Source organism: Melospiza melodia, chromosome 18 (assembly GCF_035770615.1).
Source record: "Melospiza melodia melodia isolate bMelMel2 chromosome 18, bMelMel2.pri, whole genome shotgun sequence".
NCBI classification, from domain to species: Eukaryota; Metazoa; Chordata; class Aves; order Passeriformes; family Passerellidae; genus Melospiza; species Melospiza melodia.
Genome location: NC_086211.1, coordinates 7,740,278 through 7,764,461, shown reverse-complemented (window position 1 = coordinate 7,764,461; position 24,184 = coordinate 7,740,278). Strand labels below are relative to the sequence as shown.

The window sequence follows — 24,184 nt, the reverse complement described above, 5'->3', positions numbered from 1 at the left end:
GCCTGCTCCCCACACCCTCTGGAGCACCAGAGCTGCCCTGAGCCTGCTCCCCACACCCTCTGGAGCACCAGAGCTGTCCTGGGCCTGCTCCCCACACCCTCTGGAGCTCTCCATGCCCCGGGCCAAGGCTGTGGGGCCTGGCCCGGTGGGGCAGGAGCTCTGGGATCCCTGCAGGCACTCCCTGGCTGGGTAATCAGCCTTGCTGTGAGCTACTCCTGGTGCTGGGAAGGAAAGCATTTTCCCTTCCCATCTTTTGCTTTATCATCTTTCCATTTCTGGCCTTTTATACTGCTCCTGTCCCTCATTAGGAGGCGTTTGCCATCAGCTTGTGCTTTGCTCAAAGGCAGCCTGCACTGACAGAACTGGCTGTGGGCACTGCTGACAGGGGCATGAGTAAGAGCTGCTCCAAAGGTTTTGTCCCTACAAGATTTTTGTTAAAATATAATATTAATCAAAGCTTTCACTAGTGGAACTAGTGGATCTAGTTTTTTAATTTGGAAAGCAATACTTTCTGGGGGTATTATGGCTGTAAATATTTCATGTGCCACTTCTGCAATACAATCCAAGTGTAAAGTAAAGGAAAAATAGTGCTGGGGTAGGAAGGGATAATAGATTACGTGCAAAAAAATTGAGACTAATTATCATAACTAATTAAAACAAGTTGCTATAACTGTATAATGGCTGATTAAAATTTGCTATGATGTTATGAGAAATATATGTAAAATATCCTTTTGTCGCAGGAAAAATCACTATTGCCCAATTGTTCCCACCCTATGATGATCAGGAGCAAACTGGAGTGGAGCTGTGCTGGCCTGGTACTGGAATTGTGTACCTTTGCTGGTGCAGGGGGTGGGATTGGTTGTGGCTCCTTTGGAAATGGCACACAGCCTGCAGTGGGTCCTGGCATGGGCAGCAGCAGCTGCCCATGCCAGGCAGGGTTGGAGCTGGAACAGGGTTGGAGCTCTGTCCATTCCATGGACATGGAGCAGGACTAACCCAGAGAGAACCTTGGGCTGACTCAGAGAATTCAGTGTGAAATTCCATTAGTTGCTACTAATGTATTACTTGAAGCTTAGGTGGTTATTATATTTATTCTATAAATACATTATCCTATTACCCACTATAATACTATAATTATTCACTAATAATATATCATTATATGCTTAGGTAAGTTTTTCTACCTTTGGTTCAAGCTGGTCCCTCTATGGAAAATCACTCTGAGCACCTTCTTCACAATCTGCCAGCTGTGTCTGCTCCTACCTGCCCAGCACTGACCCCACTGACTCCCATCCTGCTTCCTCTCCCTGGGAAGGGCAACAGCTGAAATACAGTGCAAGAAACTCATTTCCCCTTAAAATATAAAACATGTCAGTGATGTATAGCTGTTGCTGCTGTTGATATCAGTGAAAGCTTATTTAGGTTCAAATGGGTTCAGCTTTTTGACTTCCCATTCAGAAAACATGGGGCAGGGAATAACAATGGATGAGTAAGCACAAGTTTTGGCAGCCAGAGTTAAAGATGTCACCAGAGATTAGGCATCAGAAGCTTTTTAAAAAACTTATGTTATCTCTTTAATGCCATAAAGTATCAGTTAATGCATTGAATTGACTGTCACACAGGGTATCAGGACCATGATTAGGCAGTTTCTCAGACTTTGCCTGTCAGTACAAAGATATGCTCCTGGCATCTCTTCCAAAATAGTTCCCTGAGACTTTGTTTTGGGGAGAGACGATAAAGTTTTCACTGATTAGATGAGGCAGACTTAGGAAACCAAATGGCAGGAGTGATAAAAGTGGTGCATGGTGTTGGAGGGGAAAAAGAGGCTGTAAGGGATAGAGACTCAGGTGGGGGTGGAGAGATTCTGAAATGAGGATAAAGAAATAATTGGCACTGCATGTTCATCCTTTCTTCCCATTTTGCTCTTTCCTAACCTCTGGTTGATTAGACAGACTGACCCATCCTTATACCAAGAGGTTATTTCCTTTAGAAGTGCAGCAGAGACACTGAATCACTGCCTGTACATGCTGCTGGCAGGGTTTAGCACTGCCTGCTGTCAGTGACACTGCCTGGCCAGGCTGGAGCTGCTGCTTTCCAAGGGAATTCCAGCCTGCTGGGTGTTGCCTCCTTGTTCCAGCTGTCCTGAGCTCTGCTGTCCAGCTCCTCTCTTTACAAAGTCATTGCTGGGTTGGAACCTTAGCTTTAGGGAAAACAGTCTTCCAGTGAGACCTGAGGGAAAAATGTTGGGAATATTTCCTTGTTTCTGTGTTTTCTGAGAAGCAGGGTGAGGCTGATCCCATAGCTTGTCTTCCTGTGTGCAGGTACAGTGCTATGGGCTGTAAACATTTGATTTCTCAGCCTTCCACACAAAGACCAGTTTCTTTTCATCTGCTTATCAGGAGAAGCATGGACAGTGAATGTTTTGTGATGTTAACTTACAATTGGCAATTGGTTCTTAATGTATAATCTTTCATTAGCAGAGACAGACTCCAGGAAAGCCTGGACTCTTTGAAAGAAAAGCTTTCTCCCAGATATATTGGCCAAGGAAACTTATCTCCTCATCTCAGCCTTCAGCAAGCAGTGGAAGGAGATTTTTTTTTTTTAATTTTTTTTTTTAGCTAGGTGAGGCACAGAGAAGGGTACTGTGTTTGAACACCACTCTTTAAAAGCCAGGGTGCAGTGGGGACACTGGTTTGTGCTGCTGCAAAGTGCTCTGCAGTGGGTGTGAGAAAAGAGGCTTGAGTTAGATGAGCTGGTCCTGAGGTCCCTGGGGACTTGCTTGAGGGTGGCAGGTTTGACAGCAGGTGGAACTTTGCCTAAACTATGCAGAGCACAAGCTGCTGGTCCAGGTGAGGCCACGGAAGCTCCAAGGACAGCACAAATGGCTCAGCTGCCCCACAGAGTGCTGGTGTTGGTGTCTGGCAGCTGCACTGGCCTCAGCAGGATGTTGCACAGCAGGTATGAAACTTCAGAGTAAAGGAAAAAGAAATAACAGTTGTGTCAAGGCCACTGTCTCAAAAACATACAGATTGTGAGGTACTGAAATTAATAGTTCAGCAGCCACCCTGAGCTACCCAAAAACTGATGCTGAAAATGTCTCCAATCTTATTTTATGCAAATGTTCCCCATTCTCTGGATTTTTACCTGTTTCCTTTTGAATACTATCTGTTTTCACACCAGAAAGATGGGAAATGAGTGAGAAGACCTTGACAAGAGTGAAATGGCTGCACCAAGGGCCTGATCTGAACCAGGATGAATGCTCCAGGCCTGGCATGGGAGATGGACTGTCTGTTTTGGGAGGGTGGTACCTCTCCGAGAGGCTGCACCAATTCTGCTCTCATACTTGGCATCACCCCCATCCCCTTCTAATCTGACATGGATAGATTTTTCATTTTACACTGCACACCAGCTTGCTACCTGGTTTTGTGTTGTACAGTCCGTCGTGAGAGCAGGATGAGCTGCAGTCCTGTGCTCTCCCCTCTGCAGAGGTGCCTGAGGTTCAGCAGCTGAACAAGAGGTTCAGCAGCTCCTGTTACTGTGTGCAGTTTATCTCCTGGTCTCCATCTCCCCCTGCAGCCCATGAGCTGCCCTTCAGTGTGTTGCCAGTCCTTTGTGTGTCCCAGGCTTTGGCAGTGATGCTCTCTGCCCTCCCCTCTGTGGGTGGTGGGACCCCCCCCGTCAGCTCTGCCTCTTGCTCAATTCACTTTATGCCATTAAATCACAGAAGGACAAGGGATGCAGAGTCTTTTGTGCAAGTGGCCCACAAAGCCAGGCCACCTGAAGTGTTTACTGTGGTTTAGAAAGGCTCTAACCTTTAGAGAGCAGGTTTGAGCTTTATTAAACAGCTGGAGCTGTTCTGAGAGCCGGCTCCCCCGGGCACTGGAGAGGGGTGAGACCAGTCTGTGCTGCTAATTGCAGATGCTCATCGTGCCCTGAGAGCCAATATCTGTAAAGGGATCAAGGCCACCCCACTGCCTTCAATAAGGGCAGGGCATGGCAGGTCATTGTAGTGTGGAGATGCAGTTAAGCAGCAGGTTTCTCCATCCCTATTCTTGCCTGGCAAAAAGTGCCGGCAGGGCTTTGGCTGTTGCTGGTAAGTGTGCCTGGCTTAATTTCTGTTCTAGGAGTTCAGTGTGAATGCAGGGAGGGCTTGGGTGCCTGGTGCTGGCAGTGGAAGTGGGACATGCAGAGCCCCCAGGCAGAAGTTCGGCTCCATGTCCTGGGGTCCTGCTGGAGCCCCAGGGAGGTGTGAGCACATGGGTTGTGCTGCTACAGCAGAGAGCTCTGGCTACATTATGGGGAAAAAGGAGAAAATAGGGAATGCAGAAAGTGCTGGAGCATGGATGAACTCTGGGGTTTCCTTTCTATTTTCTGGATGTGCTTTGCAATGCTGAGCCCAAGTGTAAATACAAATACAATATAAATATCTATTTACTACTAATACTGTGTTTTCCCTACCCAAAACCACCCCACTGTAAACTCCTTCATGTTGTTAATTAGGGATGGACTAGTGAACCTCTGTTATTAAAATTCTTCCCACTTCTTCCCTTTTAACAAACGACAGCATCTTTGAGCTTGTGCCAACTTCAATTTTAAACCTTTGAAAAATCTTTAATCTTCTCAGCCAATTTTTTCTTTTTACTATTTTAAAACATTAAATATCCATTGAACATAGATCTTGATGCTGATTAGGATGCCTCATAAAATGAGATCTGTTTTTCCCTACAGATCTTACTGAGAGTCAGAAATGCTTAGGAGATGCTCTTTCATCAGCCTGGTACTGAGTGGGAGTGAAGGTGGTGGAATAGCAGCTGGTTTAGACAGTTTAGGGTGAATGCAGCCATGTAGGAGGTTTATAGTACATTCACATGAGAATAATGTATCTGGAAAGGTCAGATGCTGAGCACTGTTTCCTGTTAATGCATTTTGGAAATAGAGAGCAGAGTTGTGACTTTTTAGGATGGGTGTTTGCCAGAGCTTGATCCTGGGCTCAGGGGTCAGACATTGCAGGCCACAACATCTACTGAGAACCAGAACTCAATGGGGTTACCAACTACTGGCTGATTTATTGAGTCAGGTTTTGGTTTACTGCAGTTTTATAAGAGCAGAGTAATTTCTGGTGATATGTTCTATGTCACTTTTGCATTTTGGGAAATGTATTACTTTTATGCATGGAGGAGAAACACCTGAGACTGAAGAAAAGTTGGGCTTGTCCTGGGTGAGCCCAACCAGCTGATGGTATTTCACATTTTCTTAAGCATGAAAGTCCAATGGGTATTTAAACAAGCAATAAGCTATAACAGACTCTAAACCTCAATTCCTAACACAGTCTTTCAACAGGTTATTTTTTTAGCCAAAATATCAAGTTTTGTTTTCTTTCATTTTCATATGCAGGTCTGCTCTCATTACTGCAGACTTGTTCTTATTTTATTCTTGGGTGTTTTGTGCCATAGCAAACCATTGTTTGAGGAGTAAATTCATAGAGATAAAACCCAGGAAAGTTCCTAGATGTAACCCGGGGAAGGACCAATGCTTACCTCTGTAAAGGTATTTTAAAGCCATTTATGTCTGTTCTTGCTTTGTAATGTGTATAACTGAGAAGCAAGGACCTAACAAAGCTCCTGAGGCTGGAGTTAGAGAAGTTTCATTGACACATCTAAACTGATGCTGGGGCCCTTTATAAAAGTGTGAAAATGCATCTTCCTTTGCTGGTCTTTGTTCTTCCCTCTCTGGATGTAGCATTGCATTAAGAAACAGCAGCCAGGACTGTCTGACCCACTTAAGATAAAGCTAAACTCAAGAAAGAGCACTCTCATCCCTTAAATAAGAGCTGTAAAGGGGAAGCCAAAGCAGGACTAACATCCCTGCTCTTCTCTACCTGCCTCAAAACTAATGGCACTCTGTGCTTATCTCCAGTGCTGCCACAGGACTGCAGCTCTGCCCTCTCACAGGGATGTCAATCAAAGGGCTTTGCTGGGATAAACAATAACTCTAATTATCTTGACAGCTGGTGGCAGGAGTTAGGAGGCTTAAAGCTTTCCCAGAGGAGGAGGAGGTAAGATGACAGCAAGCAGAGTTAATACAGCCTCCTGTTGCTGCCTTGCTGCCTGCAGTGGGGGCACGGTGGGTCAGGGGGGTGGGTCTGAGGGCAAAGAAAAAACAAAGTGTGAATGTGATTTGTGCCCCCCTGAGTGGGCACTGCTGGAGCCAGATTTACTGCCAACAGCGTGGCTGCAGCCACACCACCACCACGAGGTGATTTGTCAGGTCCAGGCTCTGCTCCCCAGCTGGACTGGGCCAGCCAGGCTCTCTCCTGTGAGAGGAACATTAATTCCAGCTTGGGGTAGTTTAAAATGAGCTCAGGTGCTTTGCCTGTTTCCCACACCTGAGCCATGCACAGCATTTCCATGGCTGTTGGGGAAGACAGTGAGGGGATTAAGACACCACATTTGCAGCATCCCCTTGAGTTTAAGGTTCCTTACCAACACAGGTGCTCACCAAATCCTCAACCCCAAAACACAGCCTTGCTGGTGTTATCACTCACATGACAGAACATCAGGGCCCAGATGTTTGTTCTGCCCAAGTTTGTGCTGTGTGAATATCCACAGAAACAGTCAAATTCCTCCCTAAAATGAAGTCACCCTTAGCAGTGGTCAGCTGAGGAAGTTGAGAAGACACAATTAACAAGGTGACTTTAGCAGCCTTAAAAATAGGTCTGTGGGAATGCTTTCAAGGACCTGGAAGGACTTATGTCATCTTGCTGGGGGCTGTGTAGAGGAGAAAGCTGTATGGAAAGGTAAAATGGGAAAGTAAAGTGGTGGACAGTTCTTATATAGCTGTTCCTGATTGTTTTAAGTGTTTTGGGGTCAGCAAAGATCCGGGGTTTTCATTTGATTAAAGCACTGAGCAGGTTGTTAATCACACAGATGAGAACCTCGTGATGCTTTTAAATAAACAATAGACACAATTTAATGTTTGTGGCTTGCAAGCACTACAAGCTTTGTTACTGTCTTTAGAGCATGGCTGTGTGGTTTATGGATTGGTGGTCTGTGGTGCTCTTAAATGTGCAGGAGCTGTGCTAATGAAACCTGGATGCTCCTGTGGTGTCAGGGCTGGACTCCCCAAGAACAAATCCTCTGGGTGACTTTCAGGCTCTTCAGAAGCCTGTTGGGTGTGAAGTCCAGGTTCATCTTTAAAGATGTGTGTGGGCACTCATATTGTTTCAAAATGAGACACTTCAGGTTGTTTCTGAGCAGGTGCTTTTGAGGAAAAGACTGTGTTTTTATAGTCTTGACATCCAAGAGATCACAGTGGGTGTGTGGCTCAGGGGTCTGAGACCCCTGACATTCTTCCTGAGCTCTCTGGGAGGCACTGAGGAGGAGAAATGTCCCTGACTGGTGGAGAGCTGATGCCCATTACAGTAATTTCCCAAGCTGCAGTTAGGCAGCTGTGGTGGAGGTCTAAAATATTAGGTGTGTCTCTCCTTCTCTTGCCTTCCTTCCTTCCCCCTGCAGGCCCTTTTATAGCAGTTTGCAATTTTTGGTGAAGCCCAGAGCCATTCACCTCATGCCTGGTGGTGTCTGCTCCCCCAGCTCTGTGGTGCCCAGGCTGTGGCTGCTGCCTTGGTGTGGCTGGGCTTTGTCCAGAGGCAGCTCTGGTGTCCTATCCCTGGGCCCACAGAACCACCCAAACCCCAGTTCCTCACCTTCCCTTGGGGTTAAACACAGCCACAGGAACCAGATTTACATCCTCAGTCCTAGTGCCAAGGTCCTTTCCCCACTTTTTGGATTTTATCCTTTTGTATTTGTTATCCTTGCTTTTGCCACTTGCTGCTGCCAGTAATGTGTGCTGTCCATGCCCAACTGTGCCAGACAAAGCATTTTATTTTCAGCAAAATGATTCTAAAACCTAGTTTGGTTTCTTCTCCATTAAATAAAATTTTCCTTGGTAAGGAGGACACCATAAATTATGATCTGGGGATAAAGAAGTCATATGAAGGAAGGCAAAAGCTTTGTTTTCCTGGTGAGTAACATCAGACAGGAGCCAGTCTGAAAGTGTGAGTCACCCTGACAGATAGCCAAAGACCTTGGGCACTGCTGGGAACATCACTGTGGAGGGGGGAACCTGAGCATTTCACCCCAGGAACACCAGGACAAAAAACTTTCAGGATTTTTTTTTTCCCCAGAAAACTGCAAACATGTGACAGTTTGCAGAACTGAGAAGCAGGCAGAACATGTGAGTTAATCTGAAGTAGCCACTGGAGTGTTAATCTAGCTTTGAGGAGGTTTCTCCCTCTTTCTCAGTTAAATCTTCTGTCAAAGTGGTCCTGTCTTACTCAATTAAACCTGTAAGGAACTTGACTGTGCATTTCATCTCCCTGGGGCAGAACTGTAAATTAGGACCATATAGCTGAGTTAACTTCCTGAGCTGAGGCATAGAAGGACTTTTCATTGGAAAATGTGGCTTTGGTTCCTCTTTTTGATTCTTTTATTTTTACAAACTTCTAGTGTGAAACTGACTTGCAGATGAAAACTAATGAGTGAAATTACTGCCTTAATGACGAAAATGCTACTAGCAAGTTGTGAAAAGTACTTTAATTATAATTAATAGAATAAAATTAATACTGAATTTTAACTCTTCTCATATGTTTTAATTAATAATTAAGTTTAATATTGGTTATGACACATCTTTGCATGGTCTCAAATGCCTGTGACAGGGCAGTTCTAGAAGCTTCTGTGATGACACAATCATAAACATTAGGCTGGAAGGACGTTTGTGATTTGCTTGTGCTACCCTGTGCAAATAACCAGTGTGATAAGATCAGGGCATTTGGGCCCAGGGTGTTGTACACGAGGTGTGGCTGCCTGTCTGATGGGGCAGATGCTGCAGCTGCCTCATAAGCCTTTCTACTCTTTGTCAGTCTGTGTTGTACTGAAAGTGCAAGTTCTTCTCATCAGTTTCATGTATCATCCTTTTAGAGCACTTCATACCCCTGCAAAATATCAGCCAGGGAATGGTCTCTGAATTACTAATTTTTTTTTAAATCCAGCATGTGCTGCAGATATTTCCAGAAATATGTGACTGCAGGAACAGTGTCAGTGTCTGTGGAGGCTGGGTGGCAGCAGGTCTGCCCCTGAGGTTTGCAGTGGCTGTGCTCCTTCTCAGGGCTGAGCTCACCACTCATTTCTGCCAGCATTCTGCTCCATGGGGGTGAAAATGCTTCTCCTGGGGGTGCCTGCCTTGTGTTAAAGCTTCCTTTAGAATTGCACAGGGCTGAATGGACACTGGGAGGCTTCCTGAGCTGCTCTGGCTTACAGAGCAGGGGGATGTGTTTTCTCCTTTGCCCCACAGTGTGGTAACAGCTCTCCCAAAATGTGGGCTTGGATCTGAGCAGCTGGGGAGAATAAGGGAGATTGTAGGAATAGTCCTGCTTTACCCCCCTCCCCTGTGAGAAGTGCCTTGCTCACGTTATGTTCTGCTTTCAAACATGTCCAGCTTCAAAGTGAAGCTGATGCCTGTCCTGGAGGGTAAAAGATGGGAAATGTGAGGCAGCAGCAGCCTCATTCAGTGAGCAGTGTGTGACTCCTGACAGGATCAGAGCTCTGCCCTAACGGGGCCACTCTCACCTGTGCAGGAGGGAGGCTGGGACATGAACAGTTGTTCTCACAAGGTCATTGCCTTTGCCTGCAGGTGCCTGTGAAGCCTCCTGGTAATTGATCCAGTGGTGAACATATTTGGAAGTATTGTTTGGAACAGCTGACTCTAGTGCTAGTCCTGTAAAACCAGAAAATCTCAGGTAATTCCTTACATCTTCCTTTTCTCCAACCCTCAAGCTTCCTTAATATTTTCACTGCACTCTTAGAGTGTTCTGCGAAGGTGCAGCAAACTGTAAGGAACCACAACACATTGGTAAAAAGTGAGCTTTGAGTCCTCATATGCAAATATTCACCCTGGGAGGATGACTGGGCTGTTATCTAGTCAGGAGTAAATCACTATTGAATTACATGTCAAATCTAAACTACACCAAATTTTGAATTTCAAATCTCAAACGCTTGCAACACAGTTCTCATAAACAAGTTACAGATCAGAAATTAGTCACCAAAACCATTGTGACTAACTTTAAATAACAAGATAGATATGGGGAGGGGTGGGGGGAGAAAAAAATCTGTTCAGAGATAATTTGCAAGCTGAATAAAAAAATATTAAAATTATTCATCAAGCTTATCAAGCTTGATTCTTGAGTAATGTTGTGTCATTGCTAGCAGGTGGTGGGAGAAATGGCACAGCATACCATAATTAGTAATAGCTGTGTATTTTTGATGCTACTTCATCTGTGTGGTTTACGTCCAGATGGTTTTGGAAATGGAATCAAGATAAAATACAACTTCCTGGATCAGAATTTGCTTTCTAGCTAATGATATAATTCAAAGCTCATTATTGTTTAAAAAAATATCTAAATTGCTAAGGAAGATTATTAGATGTTGGGATTATTCCAACCTTATTGCTGGATTTCTTTTTTAGCTCAGTATTGCACAAGAGCACCATCACAGATATGAGTTAAAAAGCCATCTTACCATATGTTTGCATACTCAGTTTTTTCTTCTTGGTGCAGATGCTGACACGTAATTTGGCCAAACTTTGAGTCCTGACCCTCAAAAGACCTGTAATGGAGAAGTTGGGCTCACCTGTGATAGCAAGCACTGTCAGCCTTGGTTCAAAGGGCACTGAAATGGTTTTCCCATGAAGGGTTGTTGGGTAGCACAATATTGAACTGGGTGCAGCAGCATCTTCCTCAGATGGTCCCAGCCCTCACCTAGAGCTGTAATGTTTATTCATTAATTCTGCTTGCTGGGTTACAGAGTTCTCATTTACATGTCTGTAGCTTTTGCTAATACAATTCTGCTTTCAGGAAGCCTTCAGTTCCAGCAAACATCCTTTCAAGCTGCCTCAATCTTTTGACCTGGCATAGATTTCTAGGAAATCTCCAAGTAATTTCTTCTTCCCCCAGTGTAAGACCATAATCTTGCTTGCATACATCAGCAATGCAGTTTTTCACAACTGCATCCTCAAAGTGCAGAATTTTAGTCCCTCTTCTAGCTGAAGAACACTGGGTTTTCTATCATTCTATCATGCCAAGATGCCAAGTTTAGGGTAGCTGCCTACACCCCTATATCCAGGAGGAAGAAACAGCTCCAGATCCATCATATTCCAAGAGAAGTGTCCGAATGGCAGCTGTTCGTGTGATAACTATTTACCACTTATGAGGTGAGATATTTTCACTGTGGGTGTCCAGGTGAGCACAGCTGGTCACTATTTGGTGTTTACACGTCCCTGGTGTTTACAGGCCCCTGTGCTGTGTTTGTAGAGAGTCATCCTGCTGCCCTGAGCTCCCAGAAAAGAGAGCAAGCAATGAAGGTGTGCCCTTTTCCAGATGAACTCTGTAAAGTTTGTTCTCAGGAATTCAAGCCTCTGGTGAATAACAGGTTTCTGGGCAGAACAAGAACAAAGCAAAATAACCTGTGGTGAGTGTCCCCTGGGCATGCCTGGGAGGGAGGGAGGAATCTGCCTCCCTGGAACAGCAGAGGAGGGAGGGATGTCTGGTACTGAGCTGGGTGAACAAATGCCTGCTCACAGCTCCTGGTAATGGACAGGGGAAAAATACCTCCATCAGGCTGGACTGAGGTGCTGTGGGTTTGTTTAACCCAGCTCGTGATTCTGTTCCCAGAGGTTTTCATGCAAGAAATGTTGCAGCTCCTAGCAGGATGTGTTCAAACGAAACTTGAGTGAGACAAAGTGGCTGGAGACAGGAAATCAGGGAGAAGTAAATGAACAAAACTTTCTCAGATAGGGTGGAGGGGGGTGTGGGAAATTCCCTCATCTCTGAAACTGAATTTTGATAGCCACAACCCTCATCTGCTTCTAAAACTTTTTCAGTACCTGTTATTTTCACTGAGCTCTCTGGCAAAAGGGGGTGTCTTTGGCAACAGATTAATACAAGTTAAAAAATAGATATGGCACAAGTCTCTGTAAAACATCTGCCTTATCTTTACATAATGAATTAACAAAGATGAGCTTGAAAGAAATGTAATAAATTATTCAAAAACCTCCTATGCTTTTGAAATGCTAACAAGTCAAATCCTTTGAGACTGCTTGATCAGATTATGGTGTATCATACAGTAAATCTAATTGGTTATATTCAGTCCTGAATTATCAGATTTACTAGTTTGGCCAAAATAATTTAAACAGTGCTGAAATAATGCCAAACAACTTTAATTAAAACAAATTCACATTTACAAAATAAGAAACTCTACCCAAATTGTTTACAGTTTGGGAGCTGGGAATAATTTCCTCTTTTACCAGACCAGTGCTCAGCAGCAGTGCTCATGTCTTCCCTCTCCCTGTTTTTGGTGCCCAACTTGAGACTACAAATGCCTCAATTTACTCAGTTGCCTGGGACTTTCTGAAAACCAGTCTTCTTTTAAGGTAAACCATAATAAAGACTAAAAATTCCAATGGAAGTAATTGGCTTCAAGCCCAGATATATTTTATGGGGGAGAAATCAAATTGCTCTAGGACCCACATCTTGTATCTTCTTTGGATGTGGGTTAGGACAGATCCTTGCCCAAAATTCACTCGCATTTAGGTCTGTGAATCACATTCTTCATGATGACCTAAACTGGAGAGGGTTGTACATCCTGCCCCTTCCAGACACTGCTGTGGGTGGAAATATCTATAAAACCCCAGGCTTTCCTCTCCACAGATGGAGCTGGGGATGCTCTCCTGCCCTGCCTGTGTGACCTCCAGCACAGCCCCTGAGCTGGGGGCACCTGCTGCTGCTCCAAGAAATCCTTGAAGGGGAGGGTGAGGAAGGATTTCAAGGCATAATCAAGTTGGCCTCTGTGGAGATGATTGAGGTTTCAGCTGCAGCAGTTCTGAATGCAGCTCTGGAGGTGGTTTTGCTCTGCAGCCCTGTGTGGTGTGAGAAGCAGGCATTAGTGGTGATTTGCTGCTGTGTGGGCTGTAAACTACTCAGAAGGAGCTGCTGCAGATCTGCCCATTGCAGATGTTACCAGGCCTTGCTTTATAGGTGATGTGAAAAGGTATAAAAACTTCTTTAGGCTCCTGCTGGGTAATGATGCTGGTCCAAATCACCAGCTAGAGCAGATCAGTGCAGCTCCACTGAAATCCATAAAGATCGATCGGCTGAGCGTGGTGGAGGATCTGCACTGCTGCCTCCACTGAAATTCTGCTCAAGTTACTGGGCTCTTCACATGGGCTTTTGCTCTGGGGGAGGACAACTGAGTGGTTTGAGAGCAGTGAAATATTGATTTGGAGAGACACCACTAAGCAGTTTGCCCTAGTAATCAATCCCAGAAGAACATTAGCATAAGTCAGGGAAGGAGCTTGTCATTGTAAAAGCTGTGCTGGCTGAGAGACTCCCAAGATGGGGTGAAGAAGGATTAAGGCATTTGGGTTTAGTATCTGAAGGGAGGTTGAGACACACAAAAAGTTTTTTTTTAAAATGTCATCCATGTCACCAAAGACAATGCAGTCACTTGCCAGTTTGTCCCTGTGTCTTTCTCCCAGTTTATATGGGGTGGGAAGAAGGCTCTGATTCTGGATGAGAAGGCTTGATTTGGGCACTGGCTTCCTGCCTCCCCTGAAATGATGAACTCAGCAAGTGACTCTGAACAAAGCCAGGCACATTGCTGATGTTGGAATGGCTTCAGGGAGTGTGTTTGCAGCAGGACTCTTGTCTCTGCTCTGCCCTTGCTGCTGATGGCCCATAGGCCTTACCAGAACACGTGCTGGACATGTGCCTTGTGCATGGAAGCCACATTTGGGGTGAGGAAAACATTCATTAATCCTTGGCCTCAGTGAATCTATCCAAGGAAGCAGGAGGGCACTGCAGGCAGTGCAGGCTGTGCCAGCTGATAGCTGCTGACTGTAATCTGTGCTCCCATGTGAACAAGGCTGCAAAGACTTGGATTGGGCAGAAGGATGATATGGAATTGTCTAAATAGGATGAGATTGCTCACAGGGTTTATTGAAGCTGGAATCACTGGAAATCTGACTATAGGAAATAGCAAGATTCTAAGGTGACTTAGAAATTATGGGGTCCCTGGCAATCTAAACTTCATGGAGGAATGAACTTTAGCAGCTGACTAATTAATGAACAGAAAAAACTTCTGGTTTTAGTCACTAATATTTCAAACTGTATTGCAATCATTCAGATGCTCCATTGTTTTTGTAAGTTTAGCTCAAGCACACAGAGAAAATCACATTTTTTGTCTGTTGCTATGACTGGAAGGGCAGGTCTTTTCCAGATGATGCTGCTAGAAAAAGTTCTGACTCCACTGCAATAAGCCATAAAATGCATAATTATTTTGCTATCTAAACTGAATAATGTTCAGAATGGAATTCCTTCTGCCTTCTCTAGTATCCAAGACAGGTCATCATTAGTTGATTTGAAAGGCAAAATATTGAAATTTGATGCTGCAGACTCAAGTCCGTGACAATAGGTACCACCTTAAGTGCTGTAAATCGTAGCTGGTGATTAAGAGGATTATCCTGAATATGGATGAGTGTGTATATCCCTGAAAATCAGCCTGGCTTCATTGTGGAGTTGCAATTTTTATTCACATCCCATTCTTGTAGGGGTTGCTGTATTGAACCATATCAAAAGTCCATATTTTGGCAACCTGTTTCTGTCACTGGCTGACAGGTGATTAATGTCATTAGGTACTTTTGTTACCTCTATGGTTTTGCAAGGAATGAGTTATCAAATGCTGTATTTAACACTCAAAGTAGACTCAGCAATGGATGTAATGTTTCTCTTCAAAGCCCCATGGGGGTTGCTCAGGCATTACTCATTCTGTGCTCTTTGGAAAGGTGCATCTGCAGGAGCTCACCTTCCCATCTTTTCTCATGGTTTTTTCACTGTTTTCCCTTTGAATCCAGTGCATGTGCTCTCTCTACACTTGCATGCAGCTGTGGAAGAAGCTGTGTCAATGTGGAATGGGAGTTGTCTTTTGTGTGTAAAAAGTAAATCTGTATTTTGCCCCATATCCACTCATTTCACACACAGAAATGCCATTTTGCTATTCCACATTCTATTTCATTTTCCCCCAGATCCAGCAAAAAATGATTTGGGATTTTTCTCTCATTTGTTTCCTTCTTCAGACTCAGTAATTTTTCTTTGTCCCAGGATCTATATTATTGATCTTGTGTGGTTTGCTTCACTCTGGCAAATGTTTCTATTCCTATTCCAATTGGATTGGCTTGGACTTGCTGGCCAATTTGAGAACTGGCAAGCTCCTAAGTGGCTCCTGATGTCTGTGTGCACAGTCAAAGGCAAAATTCAGCTGCAATGTTTCTGAAGGGGGATATTTGTTAGGGCTGCTTGGTGTTCAGAGGATCTTGTATTACTCTCTGTCTTTCTAGCCCTCAGGCAAATTAAGTTGTTGACTGGGGTCAGTGTCCCATAGCTCCCTCTGGCTGGGCTTGGTCTTGGGGACTATTTAAATTATACAGCTTGCCTTGTGTCCTTAGAGCAACAGCTTACCCAGAAAATCAGGAAAACTTCCTGATGTTAGCTATGTGAAAACATTACAAAATTCTTTCATAATACCTGCTTGTGCCAATAAAAGATTTTTTACACAAAATAGATGTCCTTTTCTATTTGAACAAAAGGCTACTGCCCTTGGTGCAGTTGTAGTGAGTGTGTCCCAGCCAGCCAACACTTCAGAGCAGGAATGGGATGAAGCAAAGAGAGCAGCCCTGAGGTTTGGGTGAGGCACTGGGTGGCTGCTTCTTTAACATCTTTTCCTAAGTTGCTGTTTTGGGGTTTGCACCCTGAACTTCCCCACCTTTTCAGTTTAACTGATGGGTATATTCCCCTTGCAGACTGGAAAAACTGTCTGTTTCCCCAGCCTGAAGGTGTGCAGCTCTGCCAAGGGACACTGAATCCAATCAACATCATCCCTAAAAAGTTGCTACTAGGGTCCACTGAACGTGTCTGTGTGTTTTTTCAAGGAGAGGCATCAAGATCAAAGTCTGAGAAAACCATTTGATCTTCCAGCTGTAAACAAGTACTAAAAGAGAACATATGCTATATTTAATTACCCTCCATTGAGGTGCTTGCATCCAAACTCTGACAGCTTGTAGAGTTTCTTTTCCCCTTGTTTGAAGCCAGAGGTAGTTACAGGGGATGGGCATTGTCAGAAAAGGTGAGTGAAGATGATAGAAGAGTTGAAAAAGTTTAAATCCTTGAGCCCTTTCTGCTTCCTGCTGGAGCCACTGGATTGCAGCTGGGACATTGGTCTTGCCTTGGCTGTGTATCCATGGACGCTCCCTCTCCCATTCCTGTGCTCACCAGCTGCTCTCAGAAACATCCTCCAGAGAGTTCTTGTCTGAGTCCTTATCCTCAGAAGTCTTCTTTTATATGTATCTTCCCAGCAGTAAAACTGACAGATGGCTAAATCTGAACAGTAGGTCCCAATTTTATAACTAATTATCAGAAAGACCTCACTTTGCTTCCCAAATACTTGAACAAGATGAAGTGGTGACCTAATCATACCAGAACTGCAGGGCTTGTAGTAAAGATTAGTCAGGCTGGTCTAGCAGGGCATTTGTGTATTGAACTGTCAGAACATCAATCCCTGTCTCTGATTGAATAGTCTCTATTCTGAAGTTCATGACTGCTTTTGCATTTTAGAGCACCACCCACATGTCAAAATTCAGAAGAAAGCAGTGGATTTCCCAGTCATTTATGTGAATTATTGAGTCATTACAGTAATGAGAAGTAATTATCTGTTACCTTGGAAGGTCAATTCATTGGATAACTGATCAAACTGGACTGTTTCCAATGGCTAGGAGCATTTTAAAAAGTAGCCAACCCGGTAAAAGTCCAACAGAGCAAATGTCCTTGTCTTTTTCATGAGGAGACCTGCTGGATTATTCACAGGGTGCATATCAACCAAATTTACAGATTTAGGGTTTGACAAATTCTGCCTCATTGTTTGGTACTCCTGAGAGGTAATAATACGTAGTTGGGCTAAATGACATCCCTAGAAACCGATTTTTCTTCTTCATTCCCCCCTTTCCTGAGCTTCTTAGGTATGATTTTGTTCCAAAACAATGATGCATAGCCATGAAATGGCTTTGCCCTTTATCACTCCAGCATAGGAGAAGATAAACTGAACAGACCTGTTTATTCATTTTGGAGGAAAAACAAAATTAAAAGGCTTCTGTGTATTGTGGTAATGTAATTCCTAATCAATGACAGTGGGTTTAACAGAGATTTATGGGTTTTTAATTTGTAAGATTAATGACTGCATACATTGATTCTGTCAAAATGACAGTATCATGGTCACGTACCTCGTGGAGCAGATAGCGACCTCCTGCCAGACACGTCCTTAAGGAAATGCAATTATCGCTGCCCATTTTACAGTGCTTAACATTTTCTCTCAGTGAGTGACAACAGAAAGGGTTTTGGGCATAAATTAATCTTTCTAGATGAACTGTTAACCCTTCATGCCTAGCAGCTAGTTTCACTGAGTTACAATGCCTGCATACTGTTTTCTGGGGTGTCCCTGGCCAATGCAATCAAGCAGTGCCAGAAGCACCATCTGGAGGCTCCCTGGAGCCCTCTGCTCCAGCAGGATCTGATCTGCAGTGTGACTTTCTCACGTTGGACCTCACTGCTGCACAGTCACTGCCAGGGCACGTGGCAACACCACCTTCCCGAAGGTACACAAAGCACCGTGGTGAGCTCACAGCTCTGTGGGCAGGTGGGAGATGCAGCTGTGGGGGTTATCTGCTCCTGCTGACCATTCCCAGCACAGTGAAGTTGTCACAGTGTCTGGTGAAGTGTCATTACACAATTACTGGTGTCCCAAGAGCTGGGTGGGGTGCCAGGTCTGGGACACGGTCCAGGCTGAGAGCTGCCATCAGTGTCACTGCTCTGCTGCTGGGTGGCTGAGGTGTCCCATGCCTCCTGTAGATCTCCCACCTTGTGCTGGGCTGCAGGACATGCCAGCACAGTCTCTCCTTTGCACTTGGATGTTATGCTTGCTCAGGACTTGCAAGGTGTTGCTCCCCCACCATCCACTCAGGGATTTCAAGATGGTAGAAAGAGCTAAAATGCATTGACAGCCATTGTGGAAAGTGCACCCTGGCCTGGTCTCCTGGATTTCCCAGCCCTGGCTCTGATTCCACAGTTTGTAGCCTTCTGTCCATTTCTATATTCTCTTAGTGTTTCATATTAGTCCTTCAAGTGCATTTGGCACAAGAAGTGTAGCATGAAGCTCTTGGCCCTTCTGTATTTATCACCTGCTTTGAAGTGTTAGGCCCTGTCCTCTGGAGCTGGCTGCTTGTCTCAGAGCAGAGTTCCCCAGCATAACAAGGCCAGCATGAGCTAAATTGCTGGATGCTGGATGTTGGAATATGTTCCCTGGAAATATACAGAATTCTTCTTTCTGAATCCTTAAACAACTGAAAAAAACTTCAGCTTTTCCTCTACGATGAAGCAATGAAGTAAAGTGTCTTTGCAAAAGAAATCTGTCCCAAGTGACCAGATGTGGCACTGACAGCATTTGGTGTTACTGATGGAGCCACCTTCAGCTTGCTACAGCTTTGTCAGGTGACACTGTAGTGCAGCAGTCCCTGATGCAGGGTGTACATTGTGGTTTCCTGGGGGAGGCAGGGGTCTTCTGGAAATCATGCACTGGCTCTAAAGTTGCTCTTTAATGTAGGATCATCTATTTGCAGTAATCCTTCCAGCAGATTTCTGCATCAATGAAGTTCTCAAAACAAAATATTTATATTTAAAAAATCCAGGCAATGATCCTGAGGAGTATCCCCACATCATGGAGAGCAGCTGTCTACCTTAACCCCAGGTCCGGAAGCAAATCTCTGTACCTGCTGAGAGGCCAGCCTGGCCAGCCAAACCTTAACAGTGTGCCCAGTTCATTATAAACTGGATTCACAAAGTGCTCATGTGCCTGCAGGTGTTGGCTTGTCCTTTGTCTGACTCTGCACTAACTCAGCCTTCAGCTCTTGCTTGTTTATTTACATCAAGGAGAAGTTGGGTTTAGGAGCTGTAAAATTGAGATGTCTTAGTGAGGACAATGTGATTTAAAAGGCTTATCAAGATGAGCTGAAGCAGCTCATCTGGAAATATCATTTCTTCTGATCACCTGGTGCTTAGCTGGGAGCTCACTGGCCATGAGCAGCTCACATTTCCCAGCCCCTGAGTGCCTGAGCTGTGCCACAGACTCACCAATGAGCATCCTGTGGCACTGGGAATGTGCCAGTGCTGCTGAGATGGGGCTTTGCAGGTGCAGGGAATGGCTTTGCCAGGAGGCGAGGTGGGGGTGGTGGCACTCCCACCCATCAGGAGGCTGGTGTACACCAGTCTGAGAACCCACAGCAACACTCATTTCTCCACCTGCTTCCCCTTAATGTGAGAGCTGTGTCAGAGGCTGCCAAGCTCCCAGGGCCCTCTGGAGTCAGCAGAGCTGTTTGCTGCAGAAGGCTGCTGTGGCTCCAGGTAAAGGTGGGAGCTCTGGGTGTAAAATCCTGCTCTGAAGGACAAGGTCAGGACACCCATAAGAATTCAAAAGCTGGATTTTCTCTGATACCAACTGCCATAAACTACTAACAAGAAAAGGGTCATTGTTCCTCTTTGTGACCCACTGATCATTAGAGAAATGGATGGGGAGGGAACATGCTGTGGTCCCAGCGTGCCCATGGCTTGTGAGCCAAGAGGGATGTCTGGAGGCCTCCTGGAGGCAGGAGGACTGTATGGTCAAAACTAGCCTGAGTTTTGTCTTGTAGAAAACTAAACAAAGAAAAGTACAGCAAAGTCTTTTAACTTGTTATGTAATAGTTTTTGTTTTCCAGAAAATCACTAGCAAATGTGTGCAATGTAGATTTTAAATGCTCAGTCCTTTGTAAACATGAGGATGAGTTTTGTTGAACCCATTTGGTAGTCAATACTTTCATCTCCTGAAACATTTAAATCTTTTAAACCTGGTTCCAAAACCATGTGGAGCTGCTTGAGCTATATCTTCAGTCAGTTCTCTCTTGGAATTTAACCCCAGCCCCAATGGGAGCAGAGCCCTGCAATTTCTTGCTGCTCATGAATCTGATCCTGGGTCTCTGCAGGTGAGTCCTGCTCTGCTCAAGGAGCACAGTGGGAATGCTGTAAGGCAGCACATTCTGCCATCTGGGGCTTTCTCACCCTGACATCAATCAAACACCTCTCTGAGTGGGCAAGGCCAGGGATGACTCACCACAGGGAAGGGTAACCTGTCCTCATACATCTCCTGAGACTTTAACAGAGTGGGGAAAAATGATGACAAACTCAGCTGTTAAAAACCTCACTAAGATATTGATATTTCTCCTTAGTTGCTTTATGGAGGTGTTAGAGGATAAGTAGTGCAGAGAGGCCTGAGTGGAGAATGGTTTGGTTTTGTTTAATGTACTTCAGCAGCCTGATTGTCATCTCTGCCATTACCTTTATCTGCATCCATGCCTAGGGGTGCCTTGCAGTGTGTCTGCTGGTTTCAATGCAGTAACTGGTACAGGCTGGCAGATGTGGGGTGGCTACTGAACAAATGTGAGGTTCTATTAATTGCAGCTTTCCCAAACCCTCTGATTTTAAGGATTCCCACAATAAACCCCTCCTGCCCTCTCCTCCCGCTGCCCCTGGGCTGCCCCGCCGGAGCCTCCCTGCCCTCCCTCCTCTCCCTGCTGAGCCTCGGTGCTGCTGATTGCTGGAGCTCACCCAAACACACTCCTGGAAAAGGTCACACCAGTGCAAGATGGGCTTAAATGAAAATTGCTTTATTATGCATGTGGCTCATCCTGCAGGCAGCTGATTAAGCAGCCAGCTGTGGCCAGATGTCTGCTGGAGATCCTCTGGGATGCAGTTTCAAAAGGTGCTTTGAATGACTTGCAGTTGTGCCTCTTGGTTGGCTTAGCCAGGCTGGGGATGCTTTTTGTCACAGCTGGGCACATTACACCCTATCAGGGCACACAGGGCTGCTCCTTGTCCTCACCATTGGTGTGTGGAGCTTTGCAGGGGGAGGATACACCTCTGGTCCACTTGGAGCTGTGCTAGCACTGAGGGGGACTCCTTTCAAATGTTTTGATATATCAGGATAGTTCTTGGTTCTCTTTACTTGGTTTGTGCTTTTCTAATCTGAGTCAGTTTTAATCTATAAAGCAGCCTTCAGCTAATTTTCCCCTACACAACCTCTATTAATATTGGTGATAAATAACAACAGATACTGTTTTAAAGTGGCTGTTTGATCAGATTGGGGAGATGTAGACAATATGATTCATTTGACATCTACAATTTAAAATCAAAATAATAGCATCTTCTGGTCTTGGCTTCTGCACCTCTGGGCTCTGTATAGTGCTCTCTGGTCCAGAGATAAGGAGTTGCTTATAGCAACCCTAAATTTCCCCATTTTCCCCTCCAAGCAAACCTGCCATGTAGCAAACCTGTGCAGTGTCCCTGCCAGGCTGGACAGAGGCACAGGGTGTGGAGAAGCCCTGCCTGTCTGTGAGCAGGGAAAGGGGTCTGAGTGGGGCTGCTGGGCTCTGTGGGTCACAGGGGGAGGACAGGTGACCATTTCTGAGCCTGGAGCTTGCTGAGAGCTCAGAGAGAGCAGAAGCTCCTGGAGGAGCTGGGGCATGTTGCACCTCATGGTTCAGCATCACCACCATGAACTTCTTGTCTTAAACACAAGCAAAGCAATTATCTGACATCATCTGACCTGTTCAGGATGCACAGCAAGAGACAGAGGGTTGGGTTGTTTCTGCCTAAATTGACCCTAGCAATAAAGCTTAAAAGAGGAGCTAATACAAATGATTCCTCTGCTTCTGTGTCACTGGGCACAGTAATACCTTCCTTGAAACTGCCCACAGTTCAATTAAGTTGCTTTTTCTGAAACTCTTAAGTAGAAAAAAGAAAGAAAAAGGAGGAAAAATTCCACAGTATGTACTCTATTTTTCTTCATTACAAGGATATGGGGGAGAGGGGAGACCTATTAAAAAAAAACACAGAAGAAATTCAGGAAAATGGATCTCTGCTAAAGACCATTTTAAGCAATGTTTGCTAAAATGTACAATTTTGTTCGGCTGAAGCCCTGTGTGATTTTAGCCCAATACCTCAGATGTGCACTAGTCATAGGCTGATGGATTTCCTCCTGAACATGACATCTCAGATTTGGTCTTTTACTCATACTTTTATTCTAGAAATGTAGCAATGCTGAAGGTCTGTACCTGCAGAACAGAAACCTGTGGGAGCTCAGTCCAGCAGAATCAATTACATTTACGAAGATGACTGTGACAAATGACCAGGAAGGTTCTGCTGGAAGATACTGCCTGTCAGCAGGCTTATGGTGATATTTAATTCTCAAGGCTGAATGTCTCCATCCCGTTGTTGGAAATTCTGGTTGTCCTGAGGCCAGGCTGCAACTCCATTATAAAATCCAGGAGGGAAAAGTCTTGACTGTTTAAATTCTTTGCCATTTTCCAAGTGGGCAGGGTGGCTGGTGGAGGAGGGCTCATTGTCCTCATTTGTGTGATGTAAAATGTGGGACCATGGCATGTGTCCCCTCTGCTGCACTTTGGGCACTTTCAGTGGCCAAGATGAATTTCTGCTGGCTGGGATGAGCTGGTGGGGGATTTCTACATGACAGATATCTTTGTGTCATGAGGGGAATGCCAGCTGCCAAGCAGATCTGCAGGGACAGCCTGGCCACTTCTCCTGTGGATGGGCTGCCACTGTGCTGTGACACTGCAAGGGTGGGAGAAATGATGCTCTGGAACACCAGAGGCTGATCCCTCCTGTGACACTAGCCCTTTGCTGCTTTTTGTTTGGGAGTGTGAAGGTTATTGTCCATCTGCAGGGCTGTGCCCATCCCTGGGGGGCTCTGCCCCATGTGGGGCCAGGTTCCAGCAGCAGAACCCATCCCAGGGTCTCTCTCCTTGCCATGGCAGGGGCAGCACCACAGCGCTCCTCTTTCTGTTCCACATTATTGCCTTTCCCACCACCCCTTCCCAAGGCTGACCTGCCCCTGCTGGAGCACCACAAATCCCTGCAAAACCCTCAGACCAGGGGCTGTTTCATGATGCTGCTGCACAGCACGAGCCACTGCTGAGCCATGCACAGCTGAAGGTCTTCAGAACGTTCTGTTGCAGCATATTAAACTGTAAGTCTGTAAAATTCAATATCATACTTTCGCCTGCAGTTCATCTTGTCCATTTAGTCTGCTAGAAAAAGGTGCAGATTGGGAGAAATAGGTGGAGCAGCATTTCTAGCCTGTTGGTAAGGCAGGAAAACATGAGCCTTTAGTTTTTTTTTATGCAATTTTGTAATTGTAATAACTATTTATGTGTATTTGGTTCTCTGTAGGAAGTTAATAGTAAATTCATTTTTGATGCCTATTTATTACAAAAGACTGGAGCCTTTCAACCCCCTTAGTGTGTCTGGCAACTCCTGGGAATTAATTGCATGCTGTCAGAAATGCAGATCCTGCAAATCCAGCCCCAGCCTACAAAGAGTAGGATTATTATTTAATTGTTGAGAACTAAATGAGGCTGCTTTTTAAAATTCTACTCTTCCTGGTGGGCTTAAAGAGGTGTTTGAAGAACTGAAAGCTGAGGCAGAAGTTGGTGTGAGTTCAGTGGGGTGCGTTGGAGTGGTCCCACCTGCAGCACCCACAGTGAGAGCTGCTGAGGGAATTGTGGCTCACTGCAGGAATTGCTCTGAGTAGCTGCTGGCTCTCATGGTTCTCATGTGCCCCTCAGCATGATTCATCCCATGATGGGATGAATGGACACCTCTGCTGTCCTTTCAGCTGAGTTAGGCACCTGCCAGGTCCCAATGTGTTTTGCCACCTGCCTCATCTCATAATTCTGTGCTGAACCCACCAGGCTCCATTTAAAACCAGTGGGGAGATCTGGGCTGCTAGCAAGGCTTTTGCTGAGCCTCCTTGCTTTGTTAGTTAGAACGTCCTCTAACTTCCAGGACAAATTTACCTGAGGAAAATTTGTAACTGCTTATTTTTGTTCCAGCTCAGTTTCATCAGGTTTTCTGCACTGCTATTAATCCCTTTATATACATATGCATATAGCACATGAAGTCTTATAAAATGCAATTAATACTGTG

At 45.1% G+C, this 24,184-nt stretch overlaps 1 long non-coding RNA gene across 1 annotated transcript in view; it reads left to right on the top strand.

Moving 5' to 3' along the window:
* The window catches only part of LOC134426696 (uncharacterized), a 57,749-nt gene that overhangs the window by 3,902 nt on the left and 29,663 nt on the right, over window positions 1-24,184 (top strand). Inside the window, exon 2 of the long non-coding RNA XR_010030022.1 lies at window positions 9,688-9,793. This is a non-coding gene — a long non-coding RNA (uncharacterized LOC134426696). The remainder of the gene's footprint in view (window positions 1-9,687; window positions 9,794-24,184) is intronic.